The sequence below is a fragment of the Pantherophis guttatus genome, chromosome 2, assembly GCF_059756535.1.
Source record: "Pantherophis guttatus breed Tessera chromosome 2, ASM5975653v1, whole genome shotgun sequence".
Classification (NCBI taxonomy): Eukaryota; Metazoa; Chordata; class Lepidosauria; order Squamata; family Colubridae; genus Pantherophis; species Pantherophis guttatus.
The window spans coordinates 230,550,784-230,565,898 of NC_142064.1; the positions used below are offsets into that span (position 1 = coordinate 230,550,784).

Genomic DNA, 15,115 nt, shown 5'->3' on the forward strand with positions numbered 1-15,115 from the left:
CCTCTTCAATATCCATTCTTCAATAGTAGGCATAGCTTCATTTTTCCAATATTGACCTATCAGTAATCTCGCTGCTGTTATCATGTACAATATCAACTTTGTTTCACCCAATGTAAAACCCTTAACTATACCCAATAAAAACAATTGTGGAGAAAACTGAATTTTTTTCTTCAAAACATTCTGCATAACCCACCAGATTTTTATCCAAAAAGCCTTCATTTTCTTAAAGTCCACCACACATGATAATATGTGGCATCTAGGCAGTCATATCTCTAGCATTTTGGTTGAACATTAGGGTACATGCACGACAATTTCTTAGGATCTAAGTGCCATCTATAAAACATTTTATAAAAATTTTCCCTCAAATTCTGCGACTGTGTAAATTTAACATTCTGAACCCATATTTTTTCCCATGTTTCCAACATCACTGGTTCTGCATAATTTTGTGCCCACTTTATCATGCAATCTTTAACCAATTCAGTTTCTGAATCCCTTTCTAACAAAACATTATAAACCCTTTTAATATGCATTGGACCTTTCTCTTTTATATGTCTAACCAATTCTTCCTCATGCATCATTATACCAGTTTTTTGGTCCTCTTTCCATCTCAATTGAAGTTGATTATACTGTAATCAAGTTAAATTAATCCCTTCTTCCAACAGCGTTTCTAAAGTCTTCAGTTGCCATCCGCCCGCATCTGCAAAAAGAACTTCTTTATATAACCCCCCCCAAGTGACATTATATTTGTATTCCACATGATATGACCAAGATCCAGCCATAACGGTATTTTATAATCCCATTTGAGTCGGTGCTTCTTCCAAACTCTCATCAAAGAGTCTCTAAGTATGTGGCTTTTAAATACTTTATCCAGTTTGTTCTCATAAAATAAGTAAGCATGCCAACCAAATTCAAGATCAAAACTTTCTATATTCAATATTCCAGTCTTTTTCCTTCCAAACCAATCACTTGCTTGCGTCAAAGCTGCTGCTTCATAATATAATTGTAGGTTTGGAAGTTTAAGGCCCCCCCTTTCTGGAACATCTTGCATAATTTTCAGTTTAATTCTCAGCTTTTTCTCATTCCAGACAAACTTATTCAGTCCTCTTTGCCATTCTCTCAGTTGTTTATCACTTTTAAGCACCGGAATCATTTGAAACAAAAAAAGAAATATTGGCAAAATGTTCATCTTAACTGCTGCTATTCTTCCAAGTAGAGACAGCTGCAGTTTTTTCCAGGTCTCCATATCTTTCTGTACCTCTCGCCACAACACCTCATAATTATTTTGAAACAGTTTCATATTTGATTCTGCAACCTGAACTCCTAGATATTTAACCTTTGGTACTATCTCGAAACCTGCCTTGCATTCAAGTTCCTGTTTTCGATCTTGTGTCATATTTTTAGCTATCATCTTAGTTTTTTTCTGGTTCAATCTAAATCCTGATACTATACCATATTGTTCTATAATATCTTTCATCTGGATTATAGATTCCATCGGCTGTGTTAGGGTAACAACCAGATCATCTGCAAATGCCCTTATTCTGTAATCCTCTTGCCTTATCACTATTCCTTTCAAAGTGCTCGAGTCCCGTATTGAATTCAACAAGACTTCTAATGTTAAAATAAATAACAATGGGGATAGCGGACAACCTTGTCTTGTTCCTTTTTCAATATTAAAGTCTGTTGTCAAACTTCCATTAATAATAATCTGTGCCTTTTGTTCTTGATAAATTGCTGAAACCGCCTGTATAAATTGATCCCCAAAGTCCATCTTTTTTAAAGTCTTTAATAGAAAGTTCCAATCCACTCTATCAAAGGTGTTCTCCGCATCCAAAAAGACCAGCACTGCAGGGATCTGTTTATTCTTCTCGAGATATTCCAATAAATCTATAACTTGCCTTACATTGTCCTTCGTGTATCTGCCTTCTATAAATCCCGCTTGATCACAATGAATCACCTCTTGAATAACTGGTATCAACCTGTTGGCTAATACTTTTGCAAATATTTTATAGTCATTATTCAGAAGAGATATTGGTCTAAAATTCTCAGGTTTTTTAGGACCTATTTGCTCTTTCGGTATCAATTAAATATAAACTGTTTTCCATGATGGGGGTATTTTACCCCCTTGTTGTATACTACAAAATAGATCTTTAAAATGTTCAATCATTTCTACTGTAAGGTTTTATAGTACACCGCAGTTAAACCATCCGTCCCAGGAGCTTTAGCTGTTTTCAATTGTTTAATTGCAGCAATAATCTCCTCAGCTGTTATAAGATGGTTCATTCTCTCCTTTTGTTGACTAGTAATTTTTGTGACTCTTTTATTTTTAGATATTTCTCTATAAGTCCATTCTGTGTATCATCTTTGGCATATAATTTGGTATAATAATAATACAAAATCTTCTTTAATTAATTTTTGTTGAGAAATTTCCTTCCCTCCAGTATCAATGCTATCAATGATCCGTGTACTCTGCTTCTTCCTTAGTGTATAAGCCAACCATCTGCCCGGTTTATTAGCGTTGCAAAATGTGTTATGTTTCGCAAATTGTAAATTTGTTGCTGTTTGTTCCGCAATAAGCATTTGAAATTGATCTTTCAGAAGTTTTATAGCTCCTCGTATTCTTTCATCTGTTGGGTTTTTTATAAGTAACTGTTCTTTGTTCTTTATTTCTGCTTCCATTTCAGATCTTTTCTTTTGTCGATTCAATTTGCGTTTAGAGTTCATATGAATGAGTACCCCTCTCATATACGCTTTACTTGCATCCCACACAATTTCAATAGGGGTACCCTTATTCAAATTCATTTCAAAAAATTCTTTCATCTGCTTTTTAAGTTCTGTTATATTCTTTTCATATCTAAACAGATTTTCATTTAATCTCCAAGATCTTCTCTCACTCTTTCCCATCTCAATTTCTATCCATACCGGACTATGGTCAGTTAAAGTCCTTGGAAAAATCTTTGTTCTTTTAGTTTTTACAAGTAGATCAGCTGATAGTAAAATAAAATCAATCCTAGAAAAGGGTCTGTGTCTATCTGAAAAAAAAGTAAAGTCCAATTCTTTTGGGTTATGTATTCTCCAAATATCTTTTAATTCCAAATCTTCTTTCATATCAAAAAAAGTCTGTGGTAGTCTAATCCTTGACTTCGCCGAACTCTTTTTATCTATTTTAGAATCAATTACTCCATTCCAATCTCCCATAATTAAAATAGATCTATAGTCCCATTGCAGTATTTTAGAATGCAAAGTTTTGTAAAAATTGTCCTGTTGTTGGTTAGGAGCATAAATTCCAATCACTAGAATTGGGCCACTTGCTGTGTACAGTTCAATTGCTATAAACGTACCACATTCATCTGCTTCTATAATTTTAGCTGACAGTCTTTTATTTATGTAAATAACCACACCATTCTTTTTTTCCAAATTTGAAGCTATAAAATGTGTTCCTAATCTTGAATTTATCAGATATTTTTGGTCTTGTATTCTAACATGAGTTTCTTGTAAACAAATTATATCATTGTTAAATTGTCTCAAGTATGTAAATAATTTCTTCCTTTTCTGTGGTGAATTTAATCCATTCACATTCCAAGATAAAAGCTTAATCGTCATGTACACTTTTTTGAAGCGACAAGCACATTTGCCGAAGATTTTCCGAGTCGGTAGTCTTCGGCTTTGCTCCCCCCATGGCTTCACATTCTTGTATATTACCCTTGACTCCTTTCTTATATTGCTGTGGCTTGGGCCTTTCCTGTTGTTGTTTTTCTTTGAGTTGCTTAGAAATTGCTCGAGTTATACGCTGATCTTTAGCTTCACACATCCTAGCTAGGTCCAAAGCCACTTCTCTTGTGGTTCAGTCACAATTTAGGAAGATCTAGCAGGGGCTCATCCAGAAAACCTCCTGTAGCTCCCTGCATTTCCATTGCCTCTAATTCCAGCTGCTTAGGCTGCTCTTCCATCTCTCTCTGGGATTGCTTCTCCTTATCACTCTCCTTTATCTCCAACACAGAAGATGTACGTGGGAATGGTGAGCTCTCTTTAAAAACATTAGAATAAAATTCTTCCGCCTTCTCAACAGTATTTAATCGGTATCTTTCTCCCTTATACCTCAAGATTATACCGGTTGGAGCATCCCACCTAAATGGGATTTATTGTTTTTTTAATTCATTCACTAGAAATCCAAAATCCTTTCTATCTTTTAACATTTTAGGTGGTAGCTCTTTATAAACTCCAATCTCCTTCCCCTCCACTTGCACAGCAGAGAGAAAAGACTTTTGCAAAATATCATTTCTCATTTTTCTATCTGTAAAATATATCACCACATCTCTGGGCAATTGTCTTTGTCTGGCCACCCACGAATTCACTCTGTACACTTTATCCATTTTGCAAAAAATCTCTTCAGGGCTAATCTTTAACAGCACAGCTAGGGCATCAGCACAAGTCTGTCTCAGGTCTTGTCTATCATTCTCTTTTAAGCCTCTCAGCCTTATGGCAAATTCCATTGACCTGAACTGCATCATTGTAATCTCATTTTCAAGTCTCTGCATTTTATTGTCAGCATCAAAGATTTTATAATCAGTCTCCTTCATTTTAACATCCATTTCTGATCTAAATTCTTCCACCTTAGCATCAGTTTTAATAATTGCTTCTGACAATCCAGTCACCACTGTCATTAATTTTTGGGTCACCTTGTCATATTTTTCTTGCACCACCTCTTTGATTTCTTTAATCTCCTGCTTAATTTCCTGTTGTGACTTTTTAAATTTCTCATCCAAATTTTCATCTTGCCTCATCAAAGCCTGAGCAATAAAATCCTTTAAACTTTCAAGATCAATCTCTTTTTTCTGGCTTTGCTGGCTGGGAGGCTACTGTTCAAGTTTGTGTGTGGGGGATCCCCCCCTGCCGCCTTCACATCCTGTTTAGTCTGCTTAGAAGCCATCCTGCCACGTAGCCTAGCTTTTCCAAAAAAGGAAATCCTTTTTCCCTTTCCTCCACCACAAAGTCCTCTGAAAAAATCCCCCAGGTTTAGTCAAATTAAAGGTGAAATAGGAGCAAAATCAGGCTTGTTTTAAAAAGGATTTTCTTTTCCTCCACTTGTTGCAGTCAGTGCTTCTTTGTAACTTGTTAAAATAACTTTGCTAATCCACTCTCGCTTTCAGCTCATTAACACTGAAGCCGGGCGCCAGCTTTAAGAGACTTTCACTCGTTCACTCTTCTGTTTTAAAATTAATCACAGGGCTAGTAATACTTGCAGTTTCGTGGTTCAAGTTGTTGTTCCACCCTGTTTATTTGAATTTGCTTTGTTTTCAGTAGGCAGGTTGCTCCTGCCACCTTGTTCTACGCTGGGTAGACTCGTCCCACGCTGTCCGGAGTCTCGGCGAGCTAAAAGGGAGCCACGCCTGTTTCCTCCCCAGAAGCGAAGAATAGCTATCTGGGGGCTCACAGGGGCTCAACCTGCTTCTCACCTACTCTATTCCACTAATCCTTAAGGATTCGGGAACTTCCAAGCCGCTTCTCTTGATCGAAGCGGCTCTGACAGGCAGCAGGGCTGGCGGTCCAAAAATGGGACTGTCTTTCGGGAGCAGGAAGCAAACCGGAAGTCCTTGCCTGCATTCGTATTTGGCAAATAAGACAAGGAAAGGGTCAGTCAACTTGATCCCAACCTCAGCAGCCATTCCAACATCTTGCCTTGCAACCTGAGGACATGTTTGGGGTCGCTGTTCGATCTTCTAGTCTTTTAGTCTTTGACAGAGATACCTACTTAAATTGAGTTGCTTTCTATGAATTTAACTAAATTGTCTTTTCCTATTAGTAGTTTATCTTATCAAACTGAGCCATAATTTATCAGAAAATATTTTTAAACTCTTTTGTTGCTGTTTAAAGTTCTGTTGTAAAAGATCCAGCACATAATTATTCCAAAGTCAGCTCAAATCTTTCTAACTAACAGTCAGTGTGCACACATTCCTGTGATGAATCTTCAAAGAGTCTTACTAAATATTTACAAAAGGCTACAAATCCAGCCTATAGGTGTTGTAGGGCTGTGGAGTAATTTGATGAAGCTTTAACTGGACCAGCTGATCAAAGCAGAATCACTAATGGAAGGAGGAACCAGCTCTAAAGCAATGAATCAAACTGGATGATTTTGAAGCATTTTATAGCCAAGCATTTGACTGATGCAATGGCTTTTTTTATGGCTTCTAGGATTGTTACAGATGAGTTACTATGCAGCAACTTCAACTTTATGGAGAAGGGAAGGGGCTGAGTGATTGACGGACCCTCTGACAGTTACATGAGCAGCTGATCAACAAGATTTATCTCCTCCTTAAACTCTCTGCCAATCAGAGCACCTTTGGTGAGGTAAGACCCAAATCCAAAAGTGCTTTAATCACTTTTTCAGCTCTTAGCTTCTTTGAACTGGATAATCACAAACTAACTTGGATCTCTCATATGCTAATAATGTGTTATATTTCTGTTAGTTCTACTAATGGAAGGATTAAGGGCACTGACTCAGCTCTCAGCATCCTGAATGTGGGTTCAATTTGTACCTGCTTCTGCTCAACTAACTCAATGAGCCACAATTCTGACTTGCAGTGAGCAGATGCTCACCATGAGGGGCTTTGCTTGCTAACCAGACACAACAATTAAATTCAGCTTCTTGTCACTTCCAAAATCCCAAGGTCAAAGATACAAACCTATGCAGGGGTGAAATCTACTTACCTTCCTTACCAGTTCGAAAGCACACGTGCGTAATGTAAAAAACACATTACTTCCTGGTTAAAACCAGGAAGTAATGACACCCGGGCGGGTGAGCGGAGCCTTTCTCTGCCATTGCTACCGGATTGCCAAACCACTAGCCAAGATCGCTACAGGACAAGGTGATCCGGTCCAATCCAGGAACATTTCACCCCTGAATTTATGCCATCTCACTGAGGTGAGTCAGTGAATCATATTTCGGAATCCAAAACCACATTGGCTTATTTAAAAAATAAAAATAAACTCTTGTATTTTAAAATTGGAACAGAATATTTTATGCATTGGTATGGCAACATCTTATAGGCATTTTACTGGACAATATCTTGTATCCTCATCTAATGCTATCACAAGAGTGATGTGTGTGTGTGTGTGTGTGTGTTTGTGTGTGGAGAGAGAGAGAGAGAGAGACAGAGAGAAAGAAAGAGAAAGAGGAAGGGAAGGCTTGGACGTCAGGAGACAATTGACCTGGTGAGATATGTGTATGACTTTATGATGGGTTTAGACACAGTTACATTATTTTTTACTCTTCTGTTTTTATGTTCTTTATTATTTTTGTTATTTATGAATACTTTTTTTACTGTGTGAAATTGTGGAGGAGGTGTTGATGTTCTGCAAAATGTTTATCATCTTTCTTTTCATCTCATTCTAGGAAAACAAAGCCATTTCATTTTGGTTGGAATTTCACCATTACAACTTAAAAGACATACATGCACCACACCCCAAATTTATTCTTGAATTGGTTTTAATGAAATCAGGGCCCCTCTGAATTACAAACATCCAGTTTAGATTTAATCAATGTTGATTCACAAAGGCCTGGTATATATTTTACAATATAATATAATATAATATAATATAGTATAGTATAGTATAGTATAGTATAGTATAGTATAGTATAGTATAGTATAGTTTGGTATAGTATAATTAATATAATATAATATAATATAATATAATTAATATAATTAATATAATATATAAAGAATGGTTGCTGAAATTAGTTACGTCTACTTTAATGAAAAGAAGGACTAGGGGTGACATGATAGTGTTCCAGTATCTCAGGGGCTGCCACAAAGAAGGAGTCAAGCTATTGTCCAAAGCACCTGAGGGTAGGGCAAGAAGCAATGGGTGGAAACTAATCAAGGAGAGAAGCAACTTAGAACTAAGGAGAAATTTCCAGACAAAACAATTAATCAGTTGAACAACTTGCCTCCAGAAATTGTGAATGCTCCAACACTGGAAGTTTTTAAGAAGAGATTGGACAACCATTTGTCTTGAAATGATATAGGGCTTCCTGCCTGAGCAGGGGCTTGGCCTAGAAGACCTCCAAAGTCCCTTCCAACTCTGTTATTCTGTTATTTATTTGTGGTATGCAATAATTTGCGGGTATGTATTTTATACTATATATAGTTTGTATCTGTGTGTGCATGTGAATACAGGTGAAACTAGAAAAATTAGAATATCGTGCAAAAGTTCATTTATTTCAGTAATGCAATTTAAAAGGTGAAACTAATATATGAGATAGACTCATTACATGCAAAGCGAGATAGTTCAAGCTTTGATTTGTCATACTTTTGATGATTATGGCTTACAGCTCATGAAAACCCCAAATTCACAATCTCAGAAAATTACAATATTGTGAAAAGGTTCAATATTCTAGGCTCTAATCAGCTAATTAAGCCATAACACCTGCAAAGGGTTCCTGAGCCTTTAAATGGTCTCTCAGTCTGGTTCAGTAGGAATCACAATCATGGGAAAGACTGCTGACCTGACAGTTGTGCAGAAAACCATCATTGACACGCTCCATAAGGAGGGAAAGCCTCAAAAGGTAATTGCAAAAGAAAGTTGGATGTTCCCAAAGTGCTGTATCAAAGCACATTAATAGAAAGTTATGTGGAAGGGAAAAGTGTGGAAGAAAAAGGTGCACAAGCAGCAGGGATGACTGCAGCCTGGAGAGGATTGTCAGGAAAAGGCCATTCAAAAGTGTTGGGGACTTTCACAAGGAGTGGACTGAGGCTGGAGTCAGTGAATCAAGAGCCACCATACACAGACGGATCCTGGATATGGACTTCAAATGTCATATTCCTCTTGTCAAGCCGCTCCTGAACAACAAACAACATCAGAAGCGTCTTACCTGGGCTAAAGACAAAAAGAACTGGTCTGTTGCTCAGTGGTCCAAAGTCCTCTTTTCTGATGAGAGCAACTTTTGCATCTCATTTGGAAACCAAGGACCCAGAGTCTGGAGGAAGAATGGAGAGGCACACACTGCAAGATGCCTGAAGTCCAGTGTGAAGTTTCCACAGTCTGTGTTGATTTGGGGAGCCATGTCATCTGCTGGTGTTGGTCTACTGTGCTTCATTAAGTCCAGGGTCAATGCAGCCGTCTACTAGGAGATTTTGGAACACTTCATGCTTCCTTACACAGACAAGCTTTATGGGGATGCTGACTTCATTTTCCAGCAGGACTTGGCACTGCCCACACTGCCAAAAGTACCAAAACCTGGTTCAATGACCATGGGATTACTGTGCTTAATTGGCCAGCAAACTAACCTGACCTGAACCCCATACAGAATCTATGGGGCTTTGCCAAGAGAAAGATGAGAAACATGAGACCGAACAATGCAGAAGAACTAAAGGCCGCTATTGAAGCATCCTGGTCTTCCATAACACCTCAGCAGTGCCACAGGCTGATAGCATCCATGCCACGCCACATTGAGGCAGTAATTCATGCAATATGGGCCCAGACCAAGTACTGAGTACATATGCATGCTTATACTTTTCAGAGGTCCGATATTGTTCTCTGTACAATCCTTGTTTTATTGATTTCATGTAATCTAATTCTCTGAGATTGTGAATTTGGGGTTTTCATGAGCTACAAGCCATAATCATCAAAAGTATGACAAATCAAGGTTTGAACTATCTCGCTTTGCATGTAATGAGTCTATCTCATATATTAGTTTCACCTTTTAAGTTGCATTACTGAAATAAATGAACTTTTGCATGATATTCTAATTTTTCGAGTTTCACCTGTACTCAAATTTTCAATATATTTTTTTTAAATTTGATTTATATGCCGCCCTTCTCCGGAGACTCAGGGCGGCTTACAATGCATTAAGCAATAGCCTTCATCCTTTTGTATATTTATACAAAGTCAGCTTATTGCCCCCACAAACTGGGTCCTCAATTTACCTACCTTAGAAAGGATGGAAGCCTGAGTCAACCCTTGAGCCTGGTGAGATTCGAACTTACAGTAATTGCAGACAGCTGGTGTTAATCACAATGCTATCAGTCTGCTGAGCCACGAGGCCCAGCAAAGAATACAACAAAATATACTTTTGTTGTATTCTGAGTGGGAGTCACCTTAATTCTGCTTTTGTAAACTTTTCATTTCCCCGTTTCTGAAAACCCTAGGAATAATTGGGATTTACCATATTAACATAGTTCAGCCTCATAGAAAGCAAACTATGTAATCATCTTACATTTATTGTATAGGTTTTGATTTTCCTCTTGCTGGAATGATCGACAGCCATCTAGCACTGTTAGCACTGAACTGTTCAGTGTTCAACACAACAGTGTTTTTGAATAAGGGTACGAAATGCTCTGGAAAAAGGGCCTATCAGTGTTCATGTTGTTGCAATAAGTTCAATTGCAGTAAACAGTGAAAAGTTAATTACATTATTAGCATTATTGCAAAGGGGAAGCTAAATATGAACATTTTTTATATTTTGGAATAGCATTGCAATGTGACTTCTGAATATGTATTTATTTTCATAAAACATACTTCTAATGCAACTTCTAACTGTAGCACAAGCTATAATTTTTCTTCCATTATTTCATATTAGGAATCAGCAGTTTCTCTTCCTTCTCCTCCCCCTTGTTTCTCTTCTGAGATGCTTCCTCTTCTTCCTGAAGGCTAAGCTAACTACAATAATTACTAGCATTTATTCTAGACTACAGAGGGAAGATTCAAGTCATTAAATTCCATGAAGCTGTGGAATTTATCTAAAGAGAAAATTTGTGGCAGTATGTGGAATATACAACAGCGAATATGAGCCTAAGGAGTATTCAGATAAAGTGGTGGCTTTAATAGCTAGCAAATAACAACAGCAAACCATGATATGTCATTAAACAGGGTTTCAACATAACATCATTACCTCCAGGTTATGCATTTTGATTATGCAATTCATATTATCACATAACAAGTCACAGTATAAGAGAGATGATCGTACTCAGGTATTCATATTTCACTATCATACTTTATGGAAAGCATTTAAACCAGTCTTTAAGCCAATCATGAATTCATGTGTCCAAGGTTTGATCAACATTGCCTTTTTTTCATTCTTTAAAAAAATTCCTAGTTAGAACATGACTAAAAGCTTGCCTTCGTTTTAAAAAAAGAAAAATCAATTCCCATACAATCCACAGTTAGAGACCATGTCATCGGTGTAATCAGCTAAAAGCAGATTAGACTGAGTATAAATATAGAAGAGAAAGTTAAAATATGCCTAAAATATATATATATATTGCTTTTATTAATGGTTTTTCAGTTAGTTTTTCATTTGTTTTGGCCCTAGGCCATAGGACTATATCGTAACAAAGAATATTCAAAAAGAGATTTTAAAAAACCAAGGGTTTAAGATTAAAATGAACATAAAGCTGAGTAACAAAATTTACAAGGTTTAGTATATAGTTTCTCAAAAATTGCTGATGGTTTTTAGCAGCTGCCATGATAAGAGGAACTACTTTCACTTAGCTTGTTGTATTGAAGCTGTTTCTTTAGTACATATTTTGAATCCTCATAATTAATTCTTTAAATTATTTGAGGAGGAAAAATCTTCAAAAACAGGACAGCCCTTTTAAAAATTTGAGTGAAAGTGATGCCCTATGGACTGCATCCAAGGGTATGTTCATGTTAGGAAAGACATATCCTCTCATACAAGAAATATCTATAAGAGGATTTTTTAAAAAGAAGGTTCAGAGTCTGCAGTAGGAAAATAAAGGACGGTATTTCCACTTACTGAACTACTGTTTGATCAAGATTGCAAATCAATGCAAAGTTAGGTATATAGAGACTCCCTTAAAGTCAGTATAAAAAAGTTAGTAATAAAGACTAATTGAAATCTCTTTCATGTCAGTGACTGACATGAAACTCACATAATGTCTGTGCATTATCCAACATATTAGTATTTTATAATAAATGCAACAGAACCTTTAAAACATAGAGTTGCTTCATTGCTTCATTACTCTCCCCTTCTCTCCCTCAGGCTCACCCCATAGATCCTCTCCTCTCCCTTTCTGTTCCTCAGGCTAGCCCCGCAGAAGCCTCTCCTGTCCTCTCCTATCCCCTTCTCTCCCTCAGGCTGGCCCCACAGAAACATCTCCTATCCTACCCGCTTCTCTTCCTCAGGCTTTCTAGCCCCTTCTCTCCATGAGGCTTGCCTCACAGAAGCCTGTCCTATGCTATCCCGTTCTCTCCAGAGTTATTTTCAAGTTGGGAGGGGGAGTAGAATATCTAACTAATTAACATCAGAGTGTGTTATAATAATATAGGAAATACTAATGCTCTGATGGTCATTTCAAAAAATCCTTTCTTAGTGATCACCTAGAAGCCAAGAGGAACATATGTGGCAAATATCAGTTCTGGAGAATTTGTGATTAATGTGTGAGTGGTTTTCACTTATATATATATATAGATTATAGTAGTTGTTATACTTTAGAATAGACTGCTGCTTTAACATTTCAGCTGTGCTGTTTCATTAGAAAGAATTGCCTTATGAAGATGATAAATTCAAAAATATTGGGAATGCAATAAGGTTTCCATTTCTTTGAACATGCATGACACTCTCATCCATTTCAGCTACCTGCCTTGCATCCTCGCTTTACCTGGGAAACTACTGCTATAGCTGGGGTAACAAATATGTCAGAAAAAGAAAAAAAATATTGGGCTTTGGGTTTTGGTATCAAGAAGCAGGCCTCAACATAATGCTCAGCTCTGTATTTCAATCTGATACCTAAAGCAACTTATTGGCTGGAATAATTCTGCACAGCTCTGCCAAGACATTTTTTTTTTTACTGCATTCACAGACAAAGAAATTATTACAGAAGGCAGATTTTCTTTTACATTTCACCATCATTATTTCTTTCTCCCAAATTACCTTAACTCATATCCAAATACTTTTTTTTTTCAGAATTATCTCTGTAAATTTGGACAATAACATTACTGCTTTAAAAAGCTTTCCCCCTTAAATTAATGCAATTTAGATCATTTGGCATTTTTGTAAAGCATGACATGGCCTGCATGAGCAGCTGGACAGGTTTTAGGCATTGAAATCCAGTGTTTGGAAGGGAGAGAGAATGACAGAAGTATTCTTACCCTGATAAATGGGATACTAGGCAAGGCTGTTAAGTGATCATCACAAATTCAAAAGCAGATACGTGTTCTTTCGGCAGATCATGAAAAAGTTTTCTCCATATCATTCTAAAGGAGTAATATTTAATCCCAACATATTGTCAGCTGAATAGCAGCCAATATATATCAAATCAGGCATCTGTTCGTTTATGATATTCAGAGAATACAGCCACATTTTTTATTTAACCAAATGTAAATCCATGGGAGCTCAGACTTCAGTGCCAAGCCAGTCATGAAAAGGTTTATAGAGCAGCCTACATCAATGATTTTTTTTTCAAAGTTTGTCTTATTGCCTTCATAGGGTTTCCCTATGTTCATATTTCTGCAGATTCTGCTTACAAAAATATCACGTCTTCATATTTTGGAATAGTAGCAACATGTGGTTATATAGTCTTTTACACACACACACACACACACACACACACACACACACACACACCCCTTTTTATTTATCTTTATTTTCAAGGCTTTTGGGCAAACATCAGATTGTCTTAGGCGATCCTTTTTCTCTTTGATACTTCCTTTCTATTTTTTGAAATATGAGTAGGATCTGAAGTACTAATGATTTACTAAGTCAATCCTTTTTTCACTTGACTCAACTTACTTTCATACGTTTAGCATATTATGTCTAGGATAAGATAATATTGAGGAAATTATGGCAATTGAGATGTCTATGTTAATAGAAGATTTCAGATATTTTTCAGCTAATGCAGTTGCCACCAAATTTCACTATCAACTCTGGGCATTAGGTCTATTTCATGAAGAGATTTATGTGTGTATGTGTGTGTCCCCAAGCAAAGTTTCCTATCATGCCATGCAATTAATGGGCCTTCCAAAATGAGATATCAACCATATTGTTTCAAATACACTTGGAAAAATAATAAACCCATTGTAATATTACTATTACATATTACTAGCCTGACAGACTGTTCTGCCCCAGCTTCAGATTCCCAGAGAATGTGACACACACCAAGCTTCGCAAACACTGTTTAATTCCAAACAAACCCCTTTCAACAATGCAGGCTTCCCAGGCAAAGGGTTGTTATCAAAGTTATTAAGAACAAAGTCCGACAAAGGTTGGCAACCAGCCCAGAAAACCAGATATGAGAAGTCGCTCGATCTCCAAGATGCTCTGTAGTAATGAGACATTGTTTCTAGCAAGAAAGCACTAGCTGCGTGCAATTTAAATAGGCTAAGGGAGTGGCCAATTATCCTCAAGCCCTACTCTCAAGTAGACCTCCTCCTCCTGAGTAGCCACTCCTCCCTTTTGGCAGCCCTGCATACCCAAGCATTGAGGAGAGGCTCCTTCACTTCGCTCTCTCCACTGGAAGGAGCCTCTGGAAGTTCTGAAGGCCCTGGCTGAGTCTCTGCCTCTGGCATCACATTCTCTTTGGCCTCCTCACTGTCCGACGTGAGCGCCAGCTGCGCAGGCTGCTGGCATGACATGACACCAGCCTCCTCATTGTTGGGATCAGCCACGATCCGCGCAGGCCGCTGGTGGGCTACAACACAGACAGACTTGGGAGTTACCAGCAAGGGAATCCTTTGTAGGGGGAAATTATATAATGGAATCTATAGTACAGACTGCATTTTGACTGAATGGAACATTCTGATTTAATTCTATAGAAAAATGAAAATCCAGACAATTATATTGTTTACTTAGTCCCCTAGTATGATTTATGTTGACTGCTTATTTGGTATCCATGACTATCACTCAGTGTTGTATCTAATGTTTTATAATGAATGTATTTTTACAATGACTATGATAATGATCTATCACTATTGTTGTATGTACACTGAGAGCTTATGCACCAGAGACAAATTCCTTGTGTCTAATCACACTCAGCCAATAAAAAATTCTATTCTATAAAGAATTCTATTGGTAAACTTATACTATGTAAATCTACTTGCTGGAACCATTTTGGATTCTTCCCAATCCCAAAATTGCAGCACTTCACAAGACATTTAGACA

The 15,115-nt window shown here is 37.2% G+C and overlaps 1 protein-coding gene across 3 annotated transcripts in view; it reads right to left on the bottom strand.

Moving 5' to 3' along the window:
- Positions 1-15,115, bottom strand: part of GRM7 (glutamate metabotropic receptor 7) — a 496,237-nt gene that overhangs the window by 124,452 nt on the left and 356,670 nt on the right. The gene's annotated exons all lie outside the window — the stretch shown is intronic.